General features: G+C 37.2%; 1 long non-coding RNA gene across 1 annotated transcript; it reads left to right on the top strand.

Annotated features, from left to right (window-relative positions):
* The first annotated feature begins 325 nt into the window (after positions 1 to 325).
* Positions 326 to 22,883, top strand: LOC141508897 (uncharacterized). Its single transcript, XR_012474542.1, has 7 exons — positions 326 to 702; positions 4,956 to 5,040; positions 7,548 to 7,605; positions 8,230 to 8,347; positions 16,396 to 16,493; positions 16,790 to 16,914; positions 22,082 to 22,883. It is a non-coding gene; the product is annotated as an uncharacterized LOC141508897 (long non-coding RNA).

The following is a 22,883-nucleotide window of genomic DNA, read 5'->3' on the forward strand; positions in this document are numbered from 1 at the left end:
GTGTGTCCTCCCACTGGGGAAGAGTTAAACAAACTGGGATGTGTAAATGTGATAGAAATGACAAAATATATGCTTTTGAAGGAAATATACAAAGTGAAGTGAGTAAAATCAGGAGAATGAGTTATAAAATGAAACCAACATTACAGAAGAAAAAATTTTGAAAGACTTTCAAACTCTGATACATACAATAATAAATCCTGGATGCAAAAAACTGAAGATGAGACTCACCTTCTGCCATAGAGGTGAAGAATTTAAAATGAAGAGAAAGACATTCTTGGGTATGATCAATGTGGGAATTTATACATGTGCATATTTATAATGACGGTTTCTTGGAGAAGGGATTTGTTTTTGTTCAAGGGAAAGGCAGTAGAAGAGATGGATTATAAATACATATAAATGTAATTAATTTAAAAAAAAGCAACAAACACTTTCTGTGCCCCAAAAATATAGAAAATACAGAACAGAATTTCCTAATCAATTTGCATACATATGCACCCAGGCAATTTTCTGGTTACATTATCATATTATTCCTTACTGTGTTTTCGCTGATTGGATAATGATACCATTTAACCCAAATAAGGACCTTTTTTTGATGTCTTTCCTGGATGCTTACAGCTATACTGAATCTATTTGGACCAACCCTTCATACCTTCCCAGAAAATTGAACTCTACTCTTTGGGCTTCAATCAGGCAGCTTTGAAGGTCAGTCTTTGTGGAAGTCTCCCCAGACATCTTCAGCTATGTCTGTACATGTGACATGTATACATCCCCTCTTTCCATTTTCGAACTTATATGTTATCTTCCCCCTTTATGTGCTGGAATGTGAAATTCTTGAGGATAGGAAATATCTAGGGTAATGGTGGTTTGGTGCATGGCAGGATCACGACAGTATCTCTACATATGGAGAACCTGGGAAACCTGCTTCTAGGAGAATTGTGATCAGTAGATGTGCAAAAGATGTATATTAAAGACTTGGAGTATATGTAGACCTTTTGTTACTGGCTTCAGTTGACTAACTATATGTTGAAGGAGAACCATGTTGATGGGCTGCAGAAGCATTCAAAAAGCCAGTCAGTTTAAATTAGTATCACTCCCTTATTAGCTTGGGATGGGGAAGGGTCTCATTTGATCATGTCAACTGCTTATCTCAATCAGAACCAGTTCATGCAAATCCCTCCAGGCTTCCCTGAAATCCCGTCCCTCCTGGTTTCTAATAGAACAATAGTGTTCCATGACATACATATACCACAGTTTGCTAAGCTGTTCCCCAATTGAAGGACATTTACTTGATGTCCAATTCTTTCGCACCACAAACAGGGCTGCTATAAATATTTAAAGGACATTCTTTATGTCTGATTGGAGATAGAAGTGGAATGCTGGGGGCATCTGAATTTGCATTCAGCTTGGGCTAAGGGTGTAGCAGTTCCCCAGACTGAGGTTTGGAAACTTTTAGGATGATTTCCCAGACTTCTTTTGAACACAATATTGCTGTCACTATATACAATGATATAGCATTGGCACTGGTTTTTAACTGGAAATTTATAATAGGGAGATCGCATCAGAATGGGAAATATAGTAAAATTAGTATAAAACCCTCAACCTCCGAGGTATACCCCTAGAATTCATAAAGGGATATGTAGTCAATCAATCTAAGGTGATCCAATTTTCCATTGTTAGCAAGAGTTGGAACAAGGATACTCAGATTCTATTACAGTAGTTAAAATCTAGCCTATTACCAGAGAAGTACAGTATGTGTAACAGTCCCAGAATATCTTTATCTTGTTCTAGGAACTTGGAGGTAGTTCCTCAATCCTATGCCTTATCTTTGCCCCCAGTGACGTCTACTCCTTCTCTACTCATTGACATAGTGCCCAAAGGCTGCCACCCAAGTTGGTCCACTCTTCATTTATTTCAATAAACTCATCACCTTTGCTTGGGACTGATTAATAATAGAATAGGTGAATTTTCTATTAAAGTCTTAGTGCTGAAATGGCTTGAGGGTTTCAACTAATTGTTGTCCCTTTTGCAATATCTTTTAATCTTACAAATTCCTTTAGATCTTTTAGCATCCCACATTCTTTTCCTGTTCCTTGTGCTCACCTCAATCCTCTAAATGGACAAGTGAAACTGACTTCAATTTACCCATCTAGTTCATGGATGGGGAAACTTTTTTCTGCCAAGGATCATTTGGATATTCATGACATCATTTGCTTGCTCTGTTTGATTAAACATTTCATTAATTGACCCCTAAAAAGTTCCTAGATTTATTAAATTTTGAGTCCTGCCTGCAGCCACTGTGGCAGCACCTAAGCCCTTCAACTGGATGTTCCCTTCCCTGATATAGTTGATTAGGTAGGTAAAGTGGTCCATCATGACCAATTGGTCATTTTATTTTTGGTCTCCTTCCAGATACAAGAAATCAGTGTAAAAGCAGCTGCCTGACAGTCTGACAAAGAGTAATAGGAAACTTTAATTTACTGAAATCCATGGTAACTTCTAAAGTTGGGAGGCACTTACTTGTTCAGTTGCTTTTTAAAGTTACTCTTCAGTTTTGTCATAAATCTAGTTTTACCTTGACTTTTCAGATAAATTGCAACTTGAAGCTATGGAAAGTACCAACCCTGATCTATGTATTTCTCTCAGTCACCTATCAGTCTCTCAGTCACCTAGGCATAATGCTCAATAAATTTTAATTAAATGAATTGGTATTGATGTAAGAAATAGGGAGAGAGGTGAAATGCCTCTAGCAATTCTAACCATTCCTCATGTAGAACATAAATTTGGGGGTATAGGGATCATTTTATTTTATCTTTGTATCACTAGTACCTTTATAGTAAGCAAAGTAAGCAAAGGAGGATTAGTATAGAGTTGAACTGGTTTTCCAAGGAGTCAAGATGGGGAGAAGAGAAGAGAGTGACTAGTGAGAGGAGATGACCTGGGAGAGAACTGAAGGGTTAAAGGGATTAGAGGTCATAGCTCTGGGTGTGGTGAGTAAAAGTGGAGGAAGAGCTTCCTGAGTTTGGGGATTTATTGGGCAAAAGGTTGAGGATATAGAAAGAGATCTCCAGATCTGGAGTCTGAGGGAGCGAAAGAACAGAAGCAACAGTTCCTAATTCTATCCCTTCCTACTTCCTCTGCCTACTTCTCTGCCTACTCCTTAAGAAAATATTCAATCTGATACAGATTATGCATGTGTAGTCACGCAAAACATTTCCATATTAGTCATTTTGTTTAAGAAAACTTAAAAAAATAAGAGTTTAAAAATAGTATACTTTTGTCTATATTCTAACTTCATCAGTTCTTTCTCTAAATATGGTTAGCATTTTTCCTCATGAGTCCTTTGGGATTGTCTTGGGTCACTGATTGCTCAGAATAGCTGACTCATTCACAATTGTTCTTGGTACAATTTTGCTGTTACTGTGTAGGATGATCTCCTAATTCTTTCTATTCACTTCACTCTGCATCAGTTCAAGTCTCTCCAGATTTTTCTGAAATCATCCTTCTTGTCATTCCTTATAGCACAACCATCCAGGATGTAAATTGCTTAAGAGCAGGAGCTGAATTATTTTCCTATTTGTATGCCCAGAGCTTGGTCCAGTGCTTAGAAAATGATCAGAGTTTAATTAATGCATGCATGCCACAGTAAAGAGTCAATTGACCCTTTTTTATCTGTTGAAACCCAAATGTCCATACAATTCCTTGGGGCTGGAGGAGTAATCTTGTTTCTGTTTGAATTATATGCTTTTTTCTTTAGGTTAGTTTATGGGTTAAATTGTGAAGACCTCATTCCTTGCTTAAGAGAATGGGTATATGGGTAATGAGGTTGAGGATATATGACCCTTAGGGTCTTTGTCTCTGCCTCATTTACCATCTTTAAGGCTGAGCTGGGCCTGCTTCTTGAGAATCAAATGAAGCTTTTTCTCTTCATACCTTGAGAAATCTCCGAAATTTATTTAAATTTAAATAAAATCCCACACAATCTGAATGTGTTGATTGTATTTCTTTCTTTTTTTTTGCAAGGCAATAGGGTTAAGTGACTTGCCTAAGGTCACACAGCCAGGTAATTATCAATTGTCTGTTGCCAAATTTAAACTCAGGCCCTCCTGACTCCAGGGCATTGATGGTCACCTACCTGCCCCTGAATCAAATTTTTTAATGCTACAGTGATGCTGGCAGTGCAAGTGAAGGATTACATTTTAAAATCAGTTTTACTTTTTTAAATAATATTTTATTTCCCTCAAATTACATATAAAATAATTTTAACATTTTTTAAAAAAAAATTTTGAGTTCAAAATTCTATGCCTCCTTCCCTTTTTCCTTGCCAAAGATTGTAAGCAATATGATATAGGTTATACATGTGCAATTTTGTAAAACATTTTCATTTTATTTTTAATCAATTTCTATTGATATTTTTGTTTTTAACCTGGCCTAGGTTTTTTCTTATATGTTTCTCTTTCCTCTTTCCAGAAAGTTATCTCTTATTGATGCAGAGAAACCTGGGCATGGGAGTGATGAGATCAGTTGGAGACAAATTTTGTAAATCTTTTGTTTGCATTGTAAAGGGAATTTTCCTTCTTCTTTCCACACTTGAAGGCCTGACCTTCAACCTGATTTGGATTGCATTGTTTTCTGGTGGGGCAGCCAGAGAGCACATACCCTGGAAGATCACTGGAAAGAGACCTTTCCCCAAAAGGCAAAATCTCCAATGAGCAACTTGGGTCACTTCCAGGTCACCACCCCCTCCCATGGACTCTGGGAGAGAATTTAAGGAGATGGAGGAAGGGACTTGTCCTCTTTACCTCCAGCCTCCTGTTGAACCCTGACCAGCTGGCCTGGCCAAATCAATCTGCAATCCAAGTGGTCTTCTCTTTAAACTCCTTTTAACTTTTCTATTTTCTTAATATGCTGTAACTTTAATAAATCTCTATTTTCTTTACAAAACCTGCATTCCCAAGTCTGAGTCCTGATTCATCATGGAGCAGAACTGAACCTAAGAAACAAATCAGCAGCAACATTATAACAAAGAAAACGCAAGAAAAGGTAAAAGAAAAATTCAGCAAAAGCAATCAATGTTCCAAAAAGAAAAATATGTCACCGTGTACAATGTTTCCCACATTTCATTTTCCTACTTGTGAAGGGTGATTTATATTTGTTGTGTAGACAACTTGTTATAAAATGATCTGGAGAAGGAAATGTCAGCGCCCTCTAGTATCTCTGCCAAGAAAACACCAAATAAGATCATAAAGACTAAGTCCCAACTGAAACGACAAAACAACAAAAAAAGTTGTTCCAGATACTAAATGAGCAAAAAAATACGGAGCTCAAGATAAGGCATATCGTGAACCCCATGTCTTTCAGTTTGGTCCCATAGGAAAATGGATCAAAAAGAATGTGGACTAGGAAAAGCCAAGGGCATTTGGTGCTTAGGAGGGTATTGGTAATTTTGAAAAGAGATTCAGTAGAGTAGTGCTGGGAGAAAGTTTGGAAACTTGAGGTAAGAAGTGGGTGGGGTTAGCTTTGCTTCATCTTCAGATGTGATAAGTAAGTCATTTATGATGCTATCCAAGACAGTGAGGAAAAAATGTGAAACAATTGGATCGAGGATCAAGGCCAATACTCTGAGATACTCCCCCCAAAGACCTCCCTCTAGGCTAACTTTCTCTAGGTACTCTGAGGGTTTCTTATGTAAATTTTCACTAGCATTAGTAGACTGGCTCTCTAGAAGCAACTTTTCTCTTTTGGGTTCTAGGAATACCCCTGAAAGGAAATGGAACATTTTTCTTATTCTAACAACTCAAGCCTTAATTCCGGTGTATTTCCCCTTATATCAGTCACCATTGCAATTATTATTTCCTCTCTGTCACTGATTCAGTAGTTATACCTCAATATCTAGCAAGAACAGAAGTTCCGAAGCATTTCTCTCAACACCACATGATACATCCTCCTCCCCACTATATATTCTCAGGCCCTGGGGAGAGTAGACTCTCTCCAAAGTATTTGACCTCAGAAGTATTTGCTCCATCAAATTCACGTGCAAATATGGTGAGGCTATTGGACAAAAATCAATCTCTTGTTGCAGGAGGACAGAGCATCTCAGAATCAACCTACTGATTGGGTTAAGTCAAGCAGGTTGCTCCTCAGAGCTATCCCGAAATTTTATCTACCTTGGATGCTAACTACTATGAAGGCTAGTATGAATTCCAGTTCCTGAACCTTTAGTGGCTTAATCTTTGGACCTTTCAAAGCTCACAAGTTAGTGTTAGTTTAGTGTTTCAGTCCTTTACAACTCTTTGTGACCCCATTTGGGGTTTTCTTGGTTAAGTTATTAAAGTAACTTTGTCAGTTCCTTCTCCTACGCATTTTACAGGTCATGTAACTGAGGCAAACAGGGTTAAGTGTGTATGAGATGAATCTACCCATTTCTCAGAGTATGAAGAGAAAAGTTTTATTCAGTTCTTGAGAATTGGACCCCCACTCTGCCTTAAAACAAGAAGAGAGAAAGAGAGAAAGGTACTAGAGCAAGAAATCCAAAATCTATTTATCCCAACACAATCCTCCCCCACCTGACCCATCCTCATTAGTGAGGAATATGGTCCTCACAGTCTAGATGCATAAATTAATCTAGAGAAAAAACATAATTCAAACAGAGACAGGTTCTCCCTCTCTAGGACAAGGAATGTAAAAACATCTGGAGTTCAATCCAGATAAGACAGGGTCAGTTTACATTTTGGTCAAGGTAACATTAAGTTGCTTGTCAGGGTAGTAGGGGCAGAAGAGACATAACACACACAGCTCAACTATTTCTAATCTATAATATTCTACTGAAGAAATCTCAGACGTTATCCCATTCAATCCCTCCTCTTTATTTTGATGAGATTTCTTCAAATTTCTATAATGTAAACCCACATTGCTGGTCCATCTGGTCAACATACTCATTTTCCTTGCAAGTCCACATTAACTCGTAGTCATCATTTCTCTTAACAAGTCCCCATTTCGTGCATCTTTATAAGGGATCCAGGTACCATCATTAATCTCACATGAAGGGGCGGCTAGGTGGCATAATGGATAAAGCACCGGCCTTGGAGTCAGGAGTACCTGGGTTCAAATCCAGTCTCAGACACTTAATAATTACGTAGCTGTGTGACCTTGGGCAAGCCACTTAACCCCCATTGCCTTGCAAAAAAAACTAAAAAAAAATCTCACATGAATCTGAGGCCACCTATCTCTAAGTTGTATAGTCCAGAATATATGTACCCTGCTTCTGAACATGTTTAAACATTTGCTACTCCCCATGCAAATATCCTGGCCAGTCAGTTATAAGCAATAGTCATCCTGAACTGACTTAGCCATATGCTACTGGTGTTTCTCTCTTCTGGATCAGAATTGGTTTTCTAAGTGAATTCTTTCATGTTTGATCAAACCCTTGAAACCTTTAGCTGGCCACATTTTCCAGAGTCAAGGGGAAGTTACAGATAAATAATGTACACATAGGTGAGAAATGGTGAAGATGAATTGGTCCAATATCTCTCTTCTCTTCTCTCTTGCAGGCATTTGATGTCCTTCTGCATCTTCTGAATCTGTTCCAAAAAGTCCTCTCCAACTCAGGTGACTGGCTGAGACCTTGTCTTCTGGAAAGAAACTGCTTAACATTTTAACTCAGATCAAAACATATGTTTTCATCACAAGACAATGAGATTTTGGAGCTTATTGCAATTTACATTTTGCCTTATTGCCATATTGATGTACATCACTTTAACACAATAAACTTTCATTATGTTTTACTATATGAGCAAACTCCCAATGAGAATTATCATACTGACTTAAGCTTGTAACATATACATTTGACAATCATCTTAGTTCAGAGTACCCAGCATATCATTTAAAAATAAAACAATCTTAGTCTTTGCTCTTATTACAATAATGGCTCAAACATCCTTAATCAAAATGAAATTTTTCAAAATATTCCCAAATATACCATTGATTTTCCTTCTCCTGATATACTTATCTGACTCATTCCCTTCCTTAAACTAGGCCTTAAAACTGTAATTATCCTAAGAATTTCCCCTTCTTCTTACCTAAATATCTCTTCTAAATAAAATTAAAGAAATTTAATTCCTATCTTAACATGTAGCTGATAGCAGGTGTCAGAGCCATAACTAACACACCTAACCTATCTCTAGCTAGTAGATCCAATTCACCTAAAACTTCTTTTTTTCTGTTTTTTTGTAGCCATAAAGATCCAGGACATCAAAGGAAAATTCCCATATAGATATAAGAACTGAATATCAGTGCCCAGGCAGAGGTCATGTGGGTAGTCAAATGTCTTAGGCCAGATTCATTCTTCCAGGTGAGACAATATCCAAATGTTATTTTGGGGAAATCAAGTCAAAAGAGTCCAACCTCAGGCCATATTAAGAAGCTGCCCCTTTGGCTGCACATCCCTGTCACCTTGACTTCTCTGGCTCCAAGAACATGACATTTACCCAGAAGCATTTCCTTTTGCTGACCATCCTAGTATCTGATAAAAAAGAAAATTGATTAAAATTCCCATGATCTAAAATAGTTGTTTTACCTAATTAGGTCTCCAAGTAAATCCACTTCACAATTTAGAGGGGGGTCATAATCAATCAGCCCCCTTCCCTATGCATATATCACCTATATCTACACTGAGTGTCCCTGTCATCAGAATACATTTAATAGGGTTACTTTCTAAACATTCCAAAAGCAGTCAAGTTCCCCTAGCATCTGGAGTATTCCTTGAGAGATTTTAGCTGTAAAGGCAGGGCCATTGCCTGACCTGATTCCTAGCAGGAGGCCAAATCAGGGAGGGGTTCATTTAGAATTTTTTAAACTACTTCCAAGGCTGTTTCATTAGCTTCCATCCATTCTGAAAATGTATCAACAAAAACCAAGAGATACTCAAAAGATATTGCAGGCGTTTTCACACAAGTGTTTTTTTTACTGTCTCTCTTTCTATTATTTTTTGAGATAAGAATTGTTCTGCCAGTTCTCCACCATCTTCCTGCTACCTTCTTCGCCCCTTTTTATTAAATGAAGGAATCTTCTGAGGGGGAACAGAGGGGTGGGGGGATGGGGTTTGGGAATTCGGGGGCTGAAATCTCTAAATTTAACAAAACAGTAATAAGTGTAACACATTATGAACTAGATTTCACGAAATAATCTTCCGATTATTATATTTATACCTGGACCTACAGGTCTAGAGCAAGGGCCAACACATCATTTAAAATTTCAGGGAAACCAGAGGGTCATGACCTCTGATAATTTCCCTCATTAAAGCAATCAATCATTAATTCCAGCTTTGACATCATTACAGTAAAATAGTTTATATTTCCAAAAGTAGATCACATGTTTGATAATACTCTTCATAATATTACTAATTGATAAGTCATCTAATTAGGTTTACATAATTTTAATTGAAGAAAGAAATGTGCAATTTTACTTTAAAATTTTAACATTAAATTCTTAACCCACATGAAACATAAGGTTTTCATGCTGACATCTCTTTCTCTTGAAGCAACATAAAACAATAGGTTCTCTTAAAATTAACCTTATATTTATCTTTTACACACCAACTTCTTCTGAATTTTTGCTTAATAAACTCATTTATCTCTTCTTCCAAATAACTTCTATTTTCAAATAAGATAAGATCCTCTATCAATGACAGTTTTACACAATAATTTCAAAAGCTCAATATACACTTATCACCCATGACAGTGTTACAGTTATATGTATAATTTCCTCTTTTTAACAGATAATAAATTATCGCCCACAATAGCTCTGGTGTGGGTCTGGTCATGAACTTCCGAGAGTCAGATCAGGTAGGAAAAACATACCCAAACACACAAGGTTGGGAAGTGAAAATCTCCCAACTTTATTTTTGGAAACTCAGACATTTTATAGCAAAAATTTATCTCAGGAATGACCAGTTAAAGGAGACCCAGTTTCACAATTTCCCCGGGTAAATTTACAATATTTATTCTTTGAAATCTACAAACTTCTCTATCAGTAAAACTTTTTACAAACACCTCTGGAGCCCAGATTATCCCAGGTCAGGGTCCACTGGTGAGCCAATGGATCCATACAGTGAGTGATAATCCATACATATCTTTGATGGAAAAAGTCACCAAGGATATGTGAATATCAGTCCAGGGGCTGGCCCTCTACAATAAATTAGCTACATTGATCTCACATATCAATATTCCCTTTCTTAAACATGAGCTGAAAAGCAAAGCCTTTTACAAATTTTGGGGGCCAAAAAGACCTTGAAAGATATAACCTTGTTGTCAAGGTGTTCTCTAGTTGTTTTTTTTTCCATAAATGTGATAGATGAAACTTTAATTCATTCATAATTTGTTATTACAAAAACAATTTTAAAGTCTCAAAAAGTACTTATACAAAGTTCTTATACAGAGTTTACTGATTATACATAGCATATTTCAATTACATGTGTGTTCCCTTTACTCCCTAAAACTTTATAATACAAAGAATTCTTAAGACCTATTATTGCTAAAAAATCCCTTCTTATAATTACAAGTTTCTTTATACTTCTCTTAATTCCAAAAGTCATATTTAAATTAGCTCTAAGTCATTTTCTTCTCAAAGCTTAAAAAGTTTGTAAATTCTTTTTATCTTTTTCAGTGCAATTCTAACTTCTCAATGCACTCACTTATAAGAGCTTTCTATCCTCCCTGATCAACATTTCTTAATATTAGAACATTCTATGTTCTGGGAAATGGAGATTCCCCACAATTTGAGATATCAAAGTAATATGTACTAATTCTTTCCCTTTACTATTTATCATTACCCACTCACTCCAGATTTTTCCCAAAGACATGAACTACATCCCAATCAGTGTATAATATTACCTTCCCCTTGTTTAGTTATTCTATTTTTTTTTTGTTTTTAAGGCAAATAGGGTTAAGTGGCTTGTGCAAGGCTATACAGCTAGGTAATTATTAAATGACTGAGCCAGATTTGAACCCAAATACTCCAGATTCCAGGGCCAGTGCTTTATCCACTGCATCACCTAGCCACCCCAAGTTTAGTTATTCTAAAGCTTGAGCTTGAGCCCATAACTCACAAGTCTGTCCTGATTCCCATGAGTCTGGAGAGGCCATAAAATATCAAAATTCAAACATTTTTTACAAACCCCTTAATTTAGTTTACATGTATCTTTAGGTTAGCACATTATAGAACCAGTAATAACATAATAAAATTAACATTTACCTAGCACTTACTTTTTTTTTTACTGATGCTTTAATTTAATTTTATTTTTTAATTCTCATTTTGTACAAATTTTTTTTACATTAATAAAATATTCTTGTTTAAGAGTAAACAAAATACCCCTCCCCCATGAATATAGACTTACTTGGTTGATAAAGTAAAGGGGAGAGAAAAAAATTAAAATTAAAAAAATAGTAATAATTGTAGGTATGGCTAGGTGGCGCAATGGATGAAGCACCAGCCCTGGAGCCATGAGCACCCGAGCCCACATCCAGCCCCTTAGACCCAACAATCACCCAGCCATGTGACATGCAAGCCATCTGATCCCCACTGCCCTGCAAAAACCAAAAAGAAGAAAAAAAAGACCCAAAATAAAATAAAATAGTAATAATAGTAGGGGTGGCTGGGTGGCTGACAGAGCCACCTAGCTGCCCCAGGACAGATAACTCAGTGGGGTTTGCTCTTTTGGAGACAAAGCATCTCTGCTGGAGAGGTTACTCTACTTCAAGTAAACCCTAACTTGACTTCTGTTTCTCCAGGCATTGTTGTTCCCTTTTCTTCAGTTACTAAAGACACAGAAAAGAAACCTCTCTCCAAAGCCCTTTACCTTGTCAAATGGTACAGCTTCAGAAATGGATAAGATAATATCAACGGGAAATTTTCCGAAGGAAAATTCGTTATCCTCAGCCTTGCCTCTAGACCTTCAAGACTGGGAACTCTTTGAGAGCAGAGACTGTCTTGATTCTTCTTTCTGTATTTCCAGTATATAGTAGAGTACTTGGCACATATTTATTGCTTATTCAATACTTCTCCATACATTTATTTATTTACTCCCATTTAAAATGAAGGCATTATCTTTAAAGATCTCCCACTCTTTTGGAAGTTCATTCCTCTTCTCTGTATTATTTTTCTCTTCCTAGAGCTTACCAGTCATAAATCCCACTTCCCTCATTTATGTACCAATCATTCAACTCAATAATTGGAAAAGGGAGAAGGCTAGGGAAACATGCTAGTACCTGCATAATGAAAAGTGGCTTGAAAGCTGCCCTACTCATATTTTGGTTGTCTATTCTTCTTCTACCAGTTTGGGATGCTACTTACAAAATAGGTCTGCACCTTCTCTGCAACTTAATCCTAATAGCTTGCCTTTATATAGCATTTTAATGTTTGTAAATCACTTTACAAATATCTCATCTGATCCTTAGACCAGCCCGTGGAGGTAGATGTTATTATTATTATTATTATTATTATTATTATTATTATCCCCATCCTACAGCTGAGAAAGCTGAGGCAAACATAAGTTAAATAACTCACCCATGGTTCCACAGCTTTGTTTTCAACTCCCTGTCTTACTGAGGTCCATCTGAAATGTGGGAGTTTGTTTAATGGATTGTAAGCTTCATATATGTCAACAAAGCAATAGATCAGCTAGGAAATTTAATTGGGGGGTGGCTAGGTGGTGCAGTGGATAAAGCACTGGCCCTGGAGTCAGGAGTATCTGGGTCTTAGACACTTAATAATTACCTAGCTGTGTGGCCTTGGGCAAGCCACTTAACCCAATTTGCCTTGCAAAAACCTAAAAAAAAAAATTTAATTGGATTGTGGGTTGCACTAAGAAGTGATAGTCTTGCTTTCCTTTGTCCGGAGTCTGACCATATCTGGAGTATTGTTTTCAGTTTGAGGTACCATATTCTGGAAAGGACACTGACAAGCTAGACCGTTTAGAAGAGGACAGCTGGGATGAGAAGTGTATGTTCCCTCTCTTTGGGAGAGCCCTTATGATTCTCTGCTGCATATGCTATGGAGAGCCCTCCTTCCCAGATATATGTTTCTTCTTCTAGGGTGAATAAGGATTGGAAGGATAGAGTAAGAGTACTCTCTGAATCGTTGGGAGGAATATTCAAAGTGGTACTGACATTAGAGATCATTGAGTTCAAAGGCTTCATTTTACTTTAAATAGCTGTAAGATGAGAACAAGACTCATTGCTCTCAAAAATCTCCACTAGCTGTAAAGTTGTGATTATAATTACTATGCATTTTCTAAGGTGTTATAATATTATCTTAAATGTGAGCAAACTAGAGGGTTTTTTTTTGCTAAGCAACAATGTGACTCACCATCACCTCCTAGTGGCTAACTGTAGCTGTTGCCTCTCCTTTCAATTATAGTTAATAAAACATTTTAGATGATAAGCAACACTGGCTGTGTGGGGAGCCAAATGGGAAACAATAGCCACTATTGTCCTGAGGGACTTAAAATTTCCTGGGAAAACACTGAACAAACTCAATTCAATACATCAAAAAATCAGAAAATATTTTTTAAACAGTCCCTTCTAGGTACTGGACACTATAGAACTAAGCTTAAAAAGGGCAAGGACTTTCATTGCATCCAAAGTCATCTCCAGTCATTGTGATCCATATGTGGCCGCTAGACCCAGCTGGCTCAGAAGGAGAAAGTGAGGATATATAAGATGTACATACTGACAAAGACTTGTCTTCAAACATTGAATGTACTTACTGATAAAGATTAAAAGGATGCAGCAGGGGCGGCTAAGTGGTGCAGTGGATAAAGCACCTGCCCTGGAGTCAGGAGTACCTGGGTTCAAATCAGGTCTCAGACACTTAATAATTACCTAGCTCTGTGGCCTTGGGCAAGCCACTTAACCCCATTTGCCTTGCAAAAACCTAAAAAAAAAAGGGGTGCAGCTACTCCTTATGGGACTCTGACTGACTGTAGCTAAATCAAAACTACTAAGTTCCATGTAACTGTAATGCTGTGGTGGCTCATTGATATGAAAAAAATCTACATCTAAAAGGTCTACCACTATATCAGGATCAACAGCAGAAGTCCTAATTCCTATACTATTAGAACACCAGTTAATTTGGTTCTGGAAGAGGAAGTGAAAAGGATGTCTTTGCATAATACTCCTCTTTCTTTAATTGACATAAAGTGCTTGTCAGGTTATCATTCATTTGATGTCATGGTTTTTGATTATGAAAGACATCAATCACAGCCACCCCTCACTTAAGTCACTTGCATGTCAAGGCATCTCCTCCCTCAAGTCATGGTCCTCTTTGAAGATAAAGGACAAAAGCATCAACAATAAAGACAAAAACAAAATTTCTATTTGTTTTCAGATAACATCAATACTTCCAACATCTCCCTTTTCTAATCCATTCTCCAAAATTATGACAAAATAATCATTAAGCGAAGTGACCATTCTCATGCTCTGCCCTGAAATCTTATATAGCTTCACTCAGCCTAGCACTTAAGACCTTGCACAATCCCTTTCCAGCCTTGTTTCACCCTTTGTCCCTTCATGAATTTGATATTCTGGTCCCAGTCCAAACATTTGTACAATTTGACTCCAGTGTTGTCTATTCTGTAGAGACTTCCCTTATCTTCAGTCCCTCTCTCCCTTCCTGATCCTTGCCTCCGTCAGCACTTTAAATTATAACTCTGTGCTAAAATATAAAGTACTTGAGGGCAAGAACTGCTTTTTCTCTCTCTAATAGCAAATGTGAATCTCTTCATTGCATGAACTGGATGGCACTAATATCCTGGACAGAGAAGATTCACGTGCTTTGTGGAAATATTGAGCAAAACTGATAAGGCACAAAGTTCCTGAGTTGGTAGGGTGCAGGCCTAATTTGCATTCTTCTTAACCTAATGGAATGTCTATATTGAACTTCATCCTGAGTGGAGGGATAAGTCAGAAAGAGATTTTTTAGATCCCACTTTTAATAGTGAAACTGTATAAGAATCCTCCAAAATTTCATTTTTGGGTCTTTTTTTTAGCTGAACCCCCATGTACACATGTGTAATCAGCAAGCTTAAAGAAATTTAATAAATATTTATCTAATTTGTCCCTTATTAGGACAAACTCTGGAAGTTAATATTTCATTTAATATTTAATTAAGGCCTAACTCATGGAAGTTGAAAGAAACCAGTTAGGAATTTGACTAGGAGGCTTTTGTAATAGTCAGGTGTGAGATGATGAGTATCTGAATTAGAGTAGTAGCAGTGAGGGAGGAGGAGGGGAGGAAAAGAGGTCAAATTTTGAGAAATGTTTTAGATAAAATAGTGGATCAGACTTTCCAAATGAATGGATGTGGTGGAAAAGGAAAAGGGAAGAGTTAAAGATAAGTCTCAGAATATATATCAGAGTGAGTTGAAAGATGGAATGGGAATAGGGAAACTATAATGGAAATAGGTAACTTTGAAATAAGAACAGATTTAGGAGGAAAATAATTCTATTTTGAATATATTTAGTTTGAGTTGCCTATGGGGACACCCAGAAAGAGATGTCCAGCAAGCAATTGATGATACTTGTGTTTAGGAGAAAAATTAGGGCTGAAGATATAGATCTGAGAACTGATAAATGAATAGTCAGGTTCTAGCAGATAAAATCAAAAAGAGAGGTGTTATATATATATATATATATATATATATATATATATGCGCATGTATTTGTTTGGTTCTTTTCCTTTGTTATTGAAGAAGCCCAAAATGACATCAGTATGTTTGAAACAAATTACAGTATGTCCAATTATGACTGATCAGCACAATAACAATCTCAGAATGCTCTACCATAGGTCTGACACAAATAGTCTATGTGAAGATCTGGAATGTTTACTCTAAACTTATGTATCTCATGTTTCTTTTGAGCTACTTCAATTCTTTTTTGTTCATAAAGTGCAGCAACCTCTTTGATGAGGGCACACCATGCTGAGTGATCCTGAGCTAGTGTCTCTTATGCTGTACAATCAATTTTAAAGTTCTTAAGAGAGACCTTCAGGGTGTCCTGGCATCGCTTCTTGTGACCCCTTCTGTGAGCACTCTCACTGTGTGAGTTCTTCATAAAATAGTCTTTTTTGCAAGCATATCTCTGGCATTCTAACAACATGGCCAGCCCATTATACTCTCTCCATAGTAACATTTAATGCTTTAGCTTGAGAAAGGACCTCAGTATCTGTCAGGTGATCTTCAGAATCTTCCCAAAACAATTTAAATGGAGCAATTCAGTTTCCTGACATGGTGCTATTAGTCTGTCCAGGCATATACATTTCACAGGCATACAACAATGAGATCAGAATAACAATTCTATAAACCTTCAGTTTGATAGTCAGTCTAATGCCTTTTCTCTCCCACAGTTTCTTTCAGAGCCTCCCAAATACCAAGCTATCTCTGGCAATGCTAGTGTGTTAACCTCATTATCAATGTGTATTTCCCTGGAAAGAACAATGTCAAGGTAAGTGAACTTATACACAGTATTCATAATTTCTCCATTTGCTCTAAGTGATGGTTCATTCCACATGTTGATGGAGTGGTGCTGACTGATGGAGCACCTGTGTTTTCTTAGTGTTAATTGTTAGACCAAAACAGAGAATTGATGCATAATTTGTTGCATCTCAGCTTCAGAAGTTACATTGAGTGCACAATCATCTGCAAACAGAATCAACACTTTGGTCTTGGCTGGTAGAGTTTTTAACTTGAAGAATTTATCATCAGTTTGGTAGCTTACTTTGATTCCATTTTCATTCTCAGTGAAGGCATTTGATAACATGGCTGAAAACATCATGCTAAAAAACATGGGAGCAAGGACACAGACTTATTTCACTCCATTGGTGACTGGAAAATCACAAGAGCATTGTTCACTATCCAGAACCCAAGTAAGTATGCCATTATGAAAGTGATGTACAATACTGATGAACTTTTTTGGGCATCCAAATTTTTTACACAATTTTCCATAAACCCTCATGAGTGAAAGGCCTACAAACATATATACAAACAGATCTACAAACATATATAGATCTCTGTTCTGCTCCTGGCATTTTTCCTGGAGTTGTAGGGCAGCAAATTCTATATTGACTGTTCCTGGACTCTTTCTGAAGTCACACTGGTTCTCAGGGAGGTGATTATTTTCCAGGTGAAGGATCAGCCTATTGAGAAGGACTCTGGCAAGAATCTTACCAACAATGACTAAAAGAGAAATACCCTTTTGATTGTCATAGGGCAATCTACTCCCTTTTCCTTTATAGAGATGAATGATGGAGGCATTTTTGAATTCTTGAACTCCAGTCCTCCTTACTCCAGGGCTGGAGCTCTATCCACTGGGCCATCTAGCTTCTCCTTTACTTTACTTTTGATGGAATTAAATGCTGCCTTCTTAGAAATAGATGAACTCTCTTGCTGGTAAACCCTGTGGAGTTCTCTCTTTTCATTTAGTGGCTTCTCTATTTCCCCATAATTTTCATCAAACTAGTCTTGATGTTTGTGAGTGTTCTGACCTAGATGAGAAAATACAGAGCTGTACACCAAATCTTTGAAAACTGCCTACTCTTTTTCTGCTCCACTGTTGCTTACTATGTGCCTGCTTAGCTTTCCCTCCAAGGTAGCAACAAACTATTTCTGCTCAGAGAGACACTCTAATCCCTTAATATTAATTCTTCTAGTAGTCATTTTGTCTGGGGGCTATCACTTTGGTCAAATATGGATATTTAGCTTGGAGAGGATGAATCTGTGATCAGTTCAGCACTCTGCACAACACATTGCCTTTGTCACTCTCACATTTTGTCTGTCTCTTCTACGTAGTCTATTAGATGCTAGTGTTTGCTATGAGAGTGAATCCAGGACGTTCACTGCATTTAGGTAAACAGAAGTTATTGTTTGTGATGAGTAGGTCATGCTATATACAAGTCTTAAGTAGTGGGTAACCACTGCTGTTGTTGTTTCTAAGTTCATTCCTCCTCAAGGACTCCCTGCCATGTCTGGTAGTCTGAACTTACTCTAGTATTAAAGTTACCCAGAATTATAAACGTATCCTCTTTTGCTACATTAATGATAAGGGTCTCCAGGTCTTCATAAAAAAATTTTTCTTTAGGGAAGCTAGGTGGCATAGTGGATAAAGCACTGGCCTTGGAGTCAGGAGTACCTGGGTTCAAATCCGGTCTCAGACCCTTAATAATTACCTAGCTGTGCGGCCTTGGTCAAGCCACTTAACCCTGTTGCCTTGCAAAAACCTAAAAAACAAAACAAAAAAATTTTTTTTTTCTTTGACTTCATCAGGATTTGTCAAGATGGGAGTATAAAGGGTAGCTAGGTCTCACAGTGGATAAAGCACCCGCCCTGGAGTCAGGAGTACCTGGGTTCAAATATGGTCTCAGATACTTAATAATTACCTAGCTGTGTGGCCTTGGGCAAGCCACTTAACCCCATTTGCCTTGCAAAAAAAAACCTAAATAAATAAAATAAGATGGGAGTATAAGCAATGATGATAATGACATGGCACTGTCATTGTCATGAGCCTATCAATCACTCATCTTGCTAGGCATTCAAGCTTGTTGACTAGGTTAGTTTTGATTGCAATAGTGCAATTAGGTATTTAATAAATGTTTATTGATTGATTATTTGAATTCAAATACAAACAATAATTTCACAGGATTCATCATTCTGGGATCTGACTGCATGAAATTATTTGTTGGGGGATCATTGTGTTATAATGGCTAGAGATGGTCTCAAAATGAGGAAAATAAGTTCTTTCTCTTGCACATGGAAGAATTTATGACTCTTGGTAAGTAATTTAAGTTTAAGTGTGCTGCAGACTTAAAGAATAGTGTTGATCTATGGAGATGAAGAATTTCCTCCCCGGAGGACTCCCTATATAGATAAACTAAGAGAGATCTGGCTATTAATGTCAGGATACTATGCTAAGAAGTGGAGTTATAGAGATCAAAAGAGGGGAGGGGAGAAATGCTTTTATTTGCCCCCAAGGAGTTTTTATTCTCTTCTTTTTATGATTTGTTTAAAATTATTATCTATATACAAGATATCCCAAAAGATACTAATATTTAAAACTGCCCTAAGACTTTTGGGACATCCTGTAATTTGCTTTCCCATCCCCTTCATTCATTTTTCATGAGCTTGTACTCTACCAGAGGAAGACAGTGTATGCACAGAGAAGTAAACACAAGGTAATTTGATATGTAAGCATTCATGTAAAGAAGGTTATCTCAGATTTGGCACATCCCTGAGAGAATCTGTGAAAAGTTGCTTAGGCTCTGAGCCATTACTAGGCAAAAGTGCTAGGCATTGTCGGAAAGGTTTTAATAGTTGTGATAATATTTGTTCTTCATTTTTGGAGAAAATCATGATATCAGGGAGCTGATGTCATGACAAGCTCATGAATTGGATATGAGTGAAGGGGATGGTATGCTAAGTCACCTGCCTTGCTTTCTCCTCCAGAGTTCTCTGAGCTCAGTGACCAGATATGAATCAGGATAACTGGAGATGACCTTGGATGGGAGACAATCAGGGTTAAGTGACTTGTTTATGATCACACAGCTAGTAGGTGTCAAGTACCTGAGGACAAATTTGAACTCAGTTTCTCCTGACTTCTGGTCTAGTGCTCTATCCACTGCCCCTAGGTGGGGCAATGGATAGAGGGTTGACCCTGGTGTCAGGAAGTCAGGAAGACTTCAGTTCAAATCTGCCTTCAGGAATTTTGACCTGGACAAGACACTTAACCTTGATTATCTATGTCACTTAAGTTTCCTCAACTGTAATATGAGCAGGAGAAGGAAATGGCAAATCTCTCTAATATCTTTGCCAAAAAAACCTCAGTGAGGTAATGAAGAAACTGAAATGACTGAACAACAACAGCAGTCAAAATTACCAATTGATTTATGGTGATAAAAAAAATCATAAAGTAGAAATATTGCTATGAGGAAGAAATGATGAGCTGGTGGATTTAGAAACAAAAAAGGAAGGAAGATGAAGGAAGATGATATCCACCTTTAGAGAAATAGAGGACAAATAGAAATAAACATAGTATGGTCTTATGTATCTATGGGTATATATGTAAATGATTATAGATATCTGTGAATATCTATATATTGTATAAGAATACAAAATGTATATATGTAAGTATCTATGGTTCTGTATATGAACACACATATACATAAACATAAATGTCTGTGTGTTTGTGTGTGTGTGTGTGTGCCTGGGTTTGGAAGGAGCCATATGAAAGTAGCTTTTGTGATAGACTTATCATAAAGAATATGATCCACCGGAGACAGAGCTGGTAGTATTGTAACACAGACTGAAGCACATTTTTTTCTCTTTCTTTTCCTTTCCTTTCCTTTTATTTTATTTTTTTAGGTTTTTGCTAGGCAATGGGGTTAAGTGGCTTGCCCAAGGCCACACAGCTAGGTAATTATCAAGTGTCTGAGACTGGACTTGAACCCAGGTACTCCTGACTCCAGGGCCAGTGCTTTATCCACTGCACCACCTAGCCACCCCTGTAGTTTTCTTAAACTCAAAATATCCAAAATAGAAATTATTAACTTTTCCCCAAAACTCATCGATCCTTGTTTCCTTCTTCCTACCAAAAGTACCATCATCCTTCACTGCTTTGAAATCTAGGTATCATCTCCCTCACCATTTCTCTCCCATATCTAATCAGTACAATACATCTTCATGACATCCCTCATCTATGCTCCCTTTTCTCCTCTGACTCTGCCACTATGTTGGTACAGGCACTCATCACCTCCTTTCTAGACTGTTACAAGAGCTTCCTAACTCACAGCTCTTCCCTTTCCAAGCCATCCTCCATCCATCTGTCGAATTGATCTTATTAAAGCACGTGTGTCTGACCATGTCACCCTCACAGTGACCTCCAGGATCAAACGTAAAAACCTCTTAAAATCCTTCAAAACTTGAGCCTCTTTCAGCTTTCCAGTGTTCTTATACCTTATTTTCCACTTCCATGTACTCTGTAATTAGAGGACATGGCCTTTTTGCTATTTCTCTCATAAGACACTACATCTCTCAACTCAGTGCAATTCCATTGACTATCCCTCATGCCTAGGATTCTCTTCATCTCCATCTTTTGACTCCTTTGGCTTCCTTCAGGTCCCAATTAAAACCCTATCTTCTACATCGTAGAAGAAGCCTTTCCTGACCCTTCCCCTCCAGCCCATCTTAATGCTACTGCCTTCCCTTTGAGATTATCTCCAATTTATCTTGTATAAATCTTATTTGTATATAGTTATTTTCATGATGTCACTCTCTTAGATTAAGAGTTTCTGGAGAGCAGGGAGTTTTTGTTTTGTTTTGTCTTTTTTTTTTTTTGCATATCCAGCACTTAGCTAGGATATAGTAGACTTTCAATAAATGCTTGTTAACTTGAATATGGGAACAAGTATGACATAGTGGCATGTTCTGTAGTATGCTGTGACTATGGTAGATATTTTGTATATGTTTAAATATGTCAATATATAGATATAGATATAAAGCAGAGTAGAGGGGGCCCATATATACAGTGAGAATGTGACTCTAAGAGAGGCAGAATAGACATCTCAAACCACTTCTCACTCTACCCTTCTCCAAGAAAGATTTTTATTCTTCCTGGGAAGGGAAGCAAGAGGTTTGGATTAGAGGCATTTCTAATCTTTTTAAAAAGAGAGATTACTGGGCTAGAAGTATGTTTATCTGCTCCCTTAAAATTGTTCCTCTAAAGGATATAATTAGATTCCCTCTAATTTCTGATTGATTTGTCTTTTGGAGGGAATAGGATCCCTTAAGGCTTGGCCCCTTTCCCACTTATTACCATTTCCATAATCAACCTAAAAAGAGAATAATAAAGAAACCCATTTAATCAAATTGGGTTTAATCAAAATGTAGTAAACTAAAAATCAGAGAAGGTATATTTAGGACAATCTATTCTGGACAATACACAGTGAAGGAGCTCTCCCATTGGAAGGGAGGTAACTCAGATTGAAAAAGAGAGTATCTCGAATACCAAACTAGGAACTATCTTCTCCTCTTCTATCTTCCCAGAGAGAAATTGGCCTCTTCATCTTTTTTGAAGCTGGAATCCAGGAGGACCCAAAGCAACTCTACACTAGAAAAAGATTTGAAACTTGACTAGTCCCAAAGGGGACTGGTCCTACAGAGACCCAAAGAAAGAATAGCCACTGGAAAATTCCAAAGAGGACTGGCTGAGAAGTGAAACTCTTTCCTTTCCCAGCTTTGCCTTGCCTCTCATGCAGGGCAGGGCATTCATTCCCACCAATAAAGAAAAGTCCCACACAATGAGATTTGGGACAGAGGTTATACATATATATGTATCATAAAATAATCAAAACTGAATATTGTGAAGTTATAAAGAACAAGATTGACCTTAAAGAAGAGATAAGAAAAGAGCTACAATCTTTTTGCAGAGTTTGCAGTCTACAGGTTTAGAACAATATAATGTAACATTTCTAAAAACTATAATCCTGGTAAAAGATTGATTTCTTTAGAGGAATACTCAGCCTTCATATAGCTCACATTGCCAAACTGGTAAGAAATTAAGACTCTGAATTATTTTACCCTATTGTTAATTACAAATTTAGAGGGATAATAAGCAGGATATTGGGAGGCTGTCCTGCCAGGAACAGACAAGAGACCTGACAGTATTGTACAACGATGATAGTCTTTGAGGAACAGTTCTGGGAAAAGATATTATGCAATTTTCATGGATAGGTCACAAAATAGATTAATAATTTTCCCTATTTTTCTGTTTTTGCTTAAAAGATCAACTTTTTTCCCAGTCTAGTATAGTCACTACCATAATGGCCTCATATTCCATAGATATAAA

This window comes from Macrotis lagotis, chromosome 1 (assembly GCF_037893015.1).
Source record: "Macrotis lagotis isolate mMagLag1 chromosome 1, bilby.v1.9.chrom.fasta, whole genome shotgun sequence".
Classification (NCBI taxonomy): Eukaryota; Metazoa; Chordata; class Mammalia; order Peramelemorphia; family Peramelidae; genus Macrotis; species Macrotis lagotis.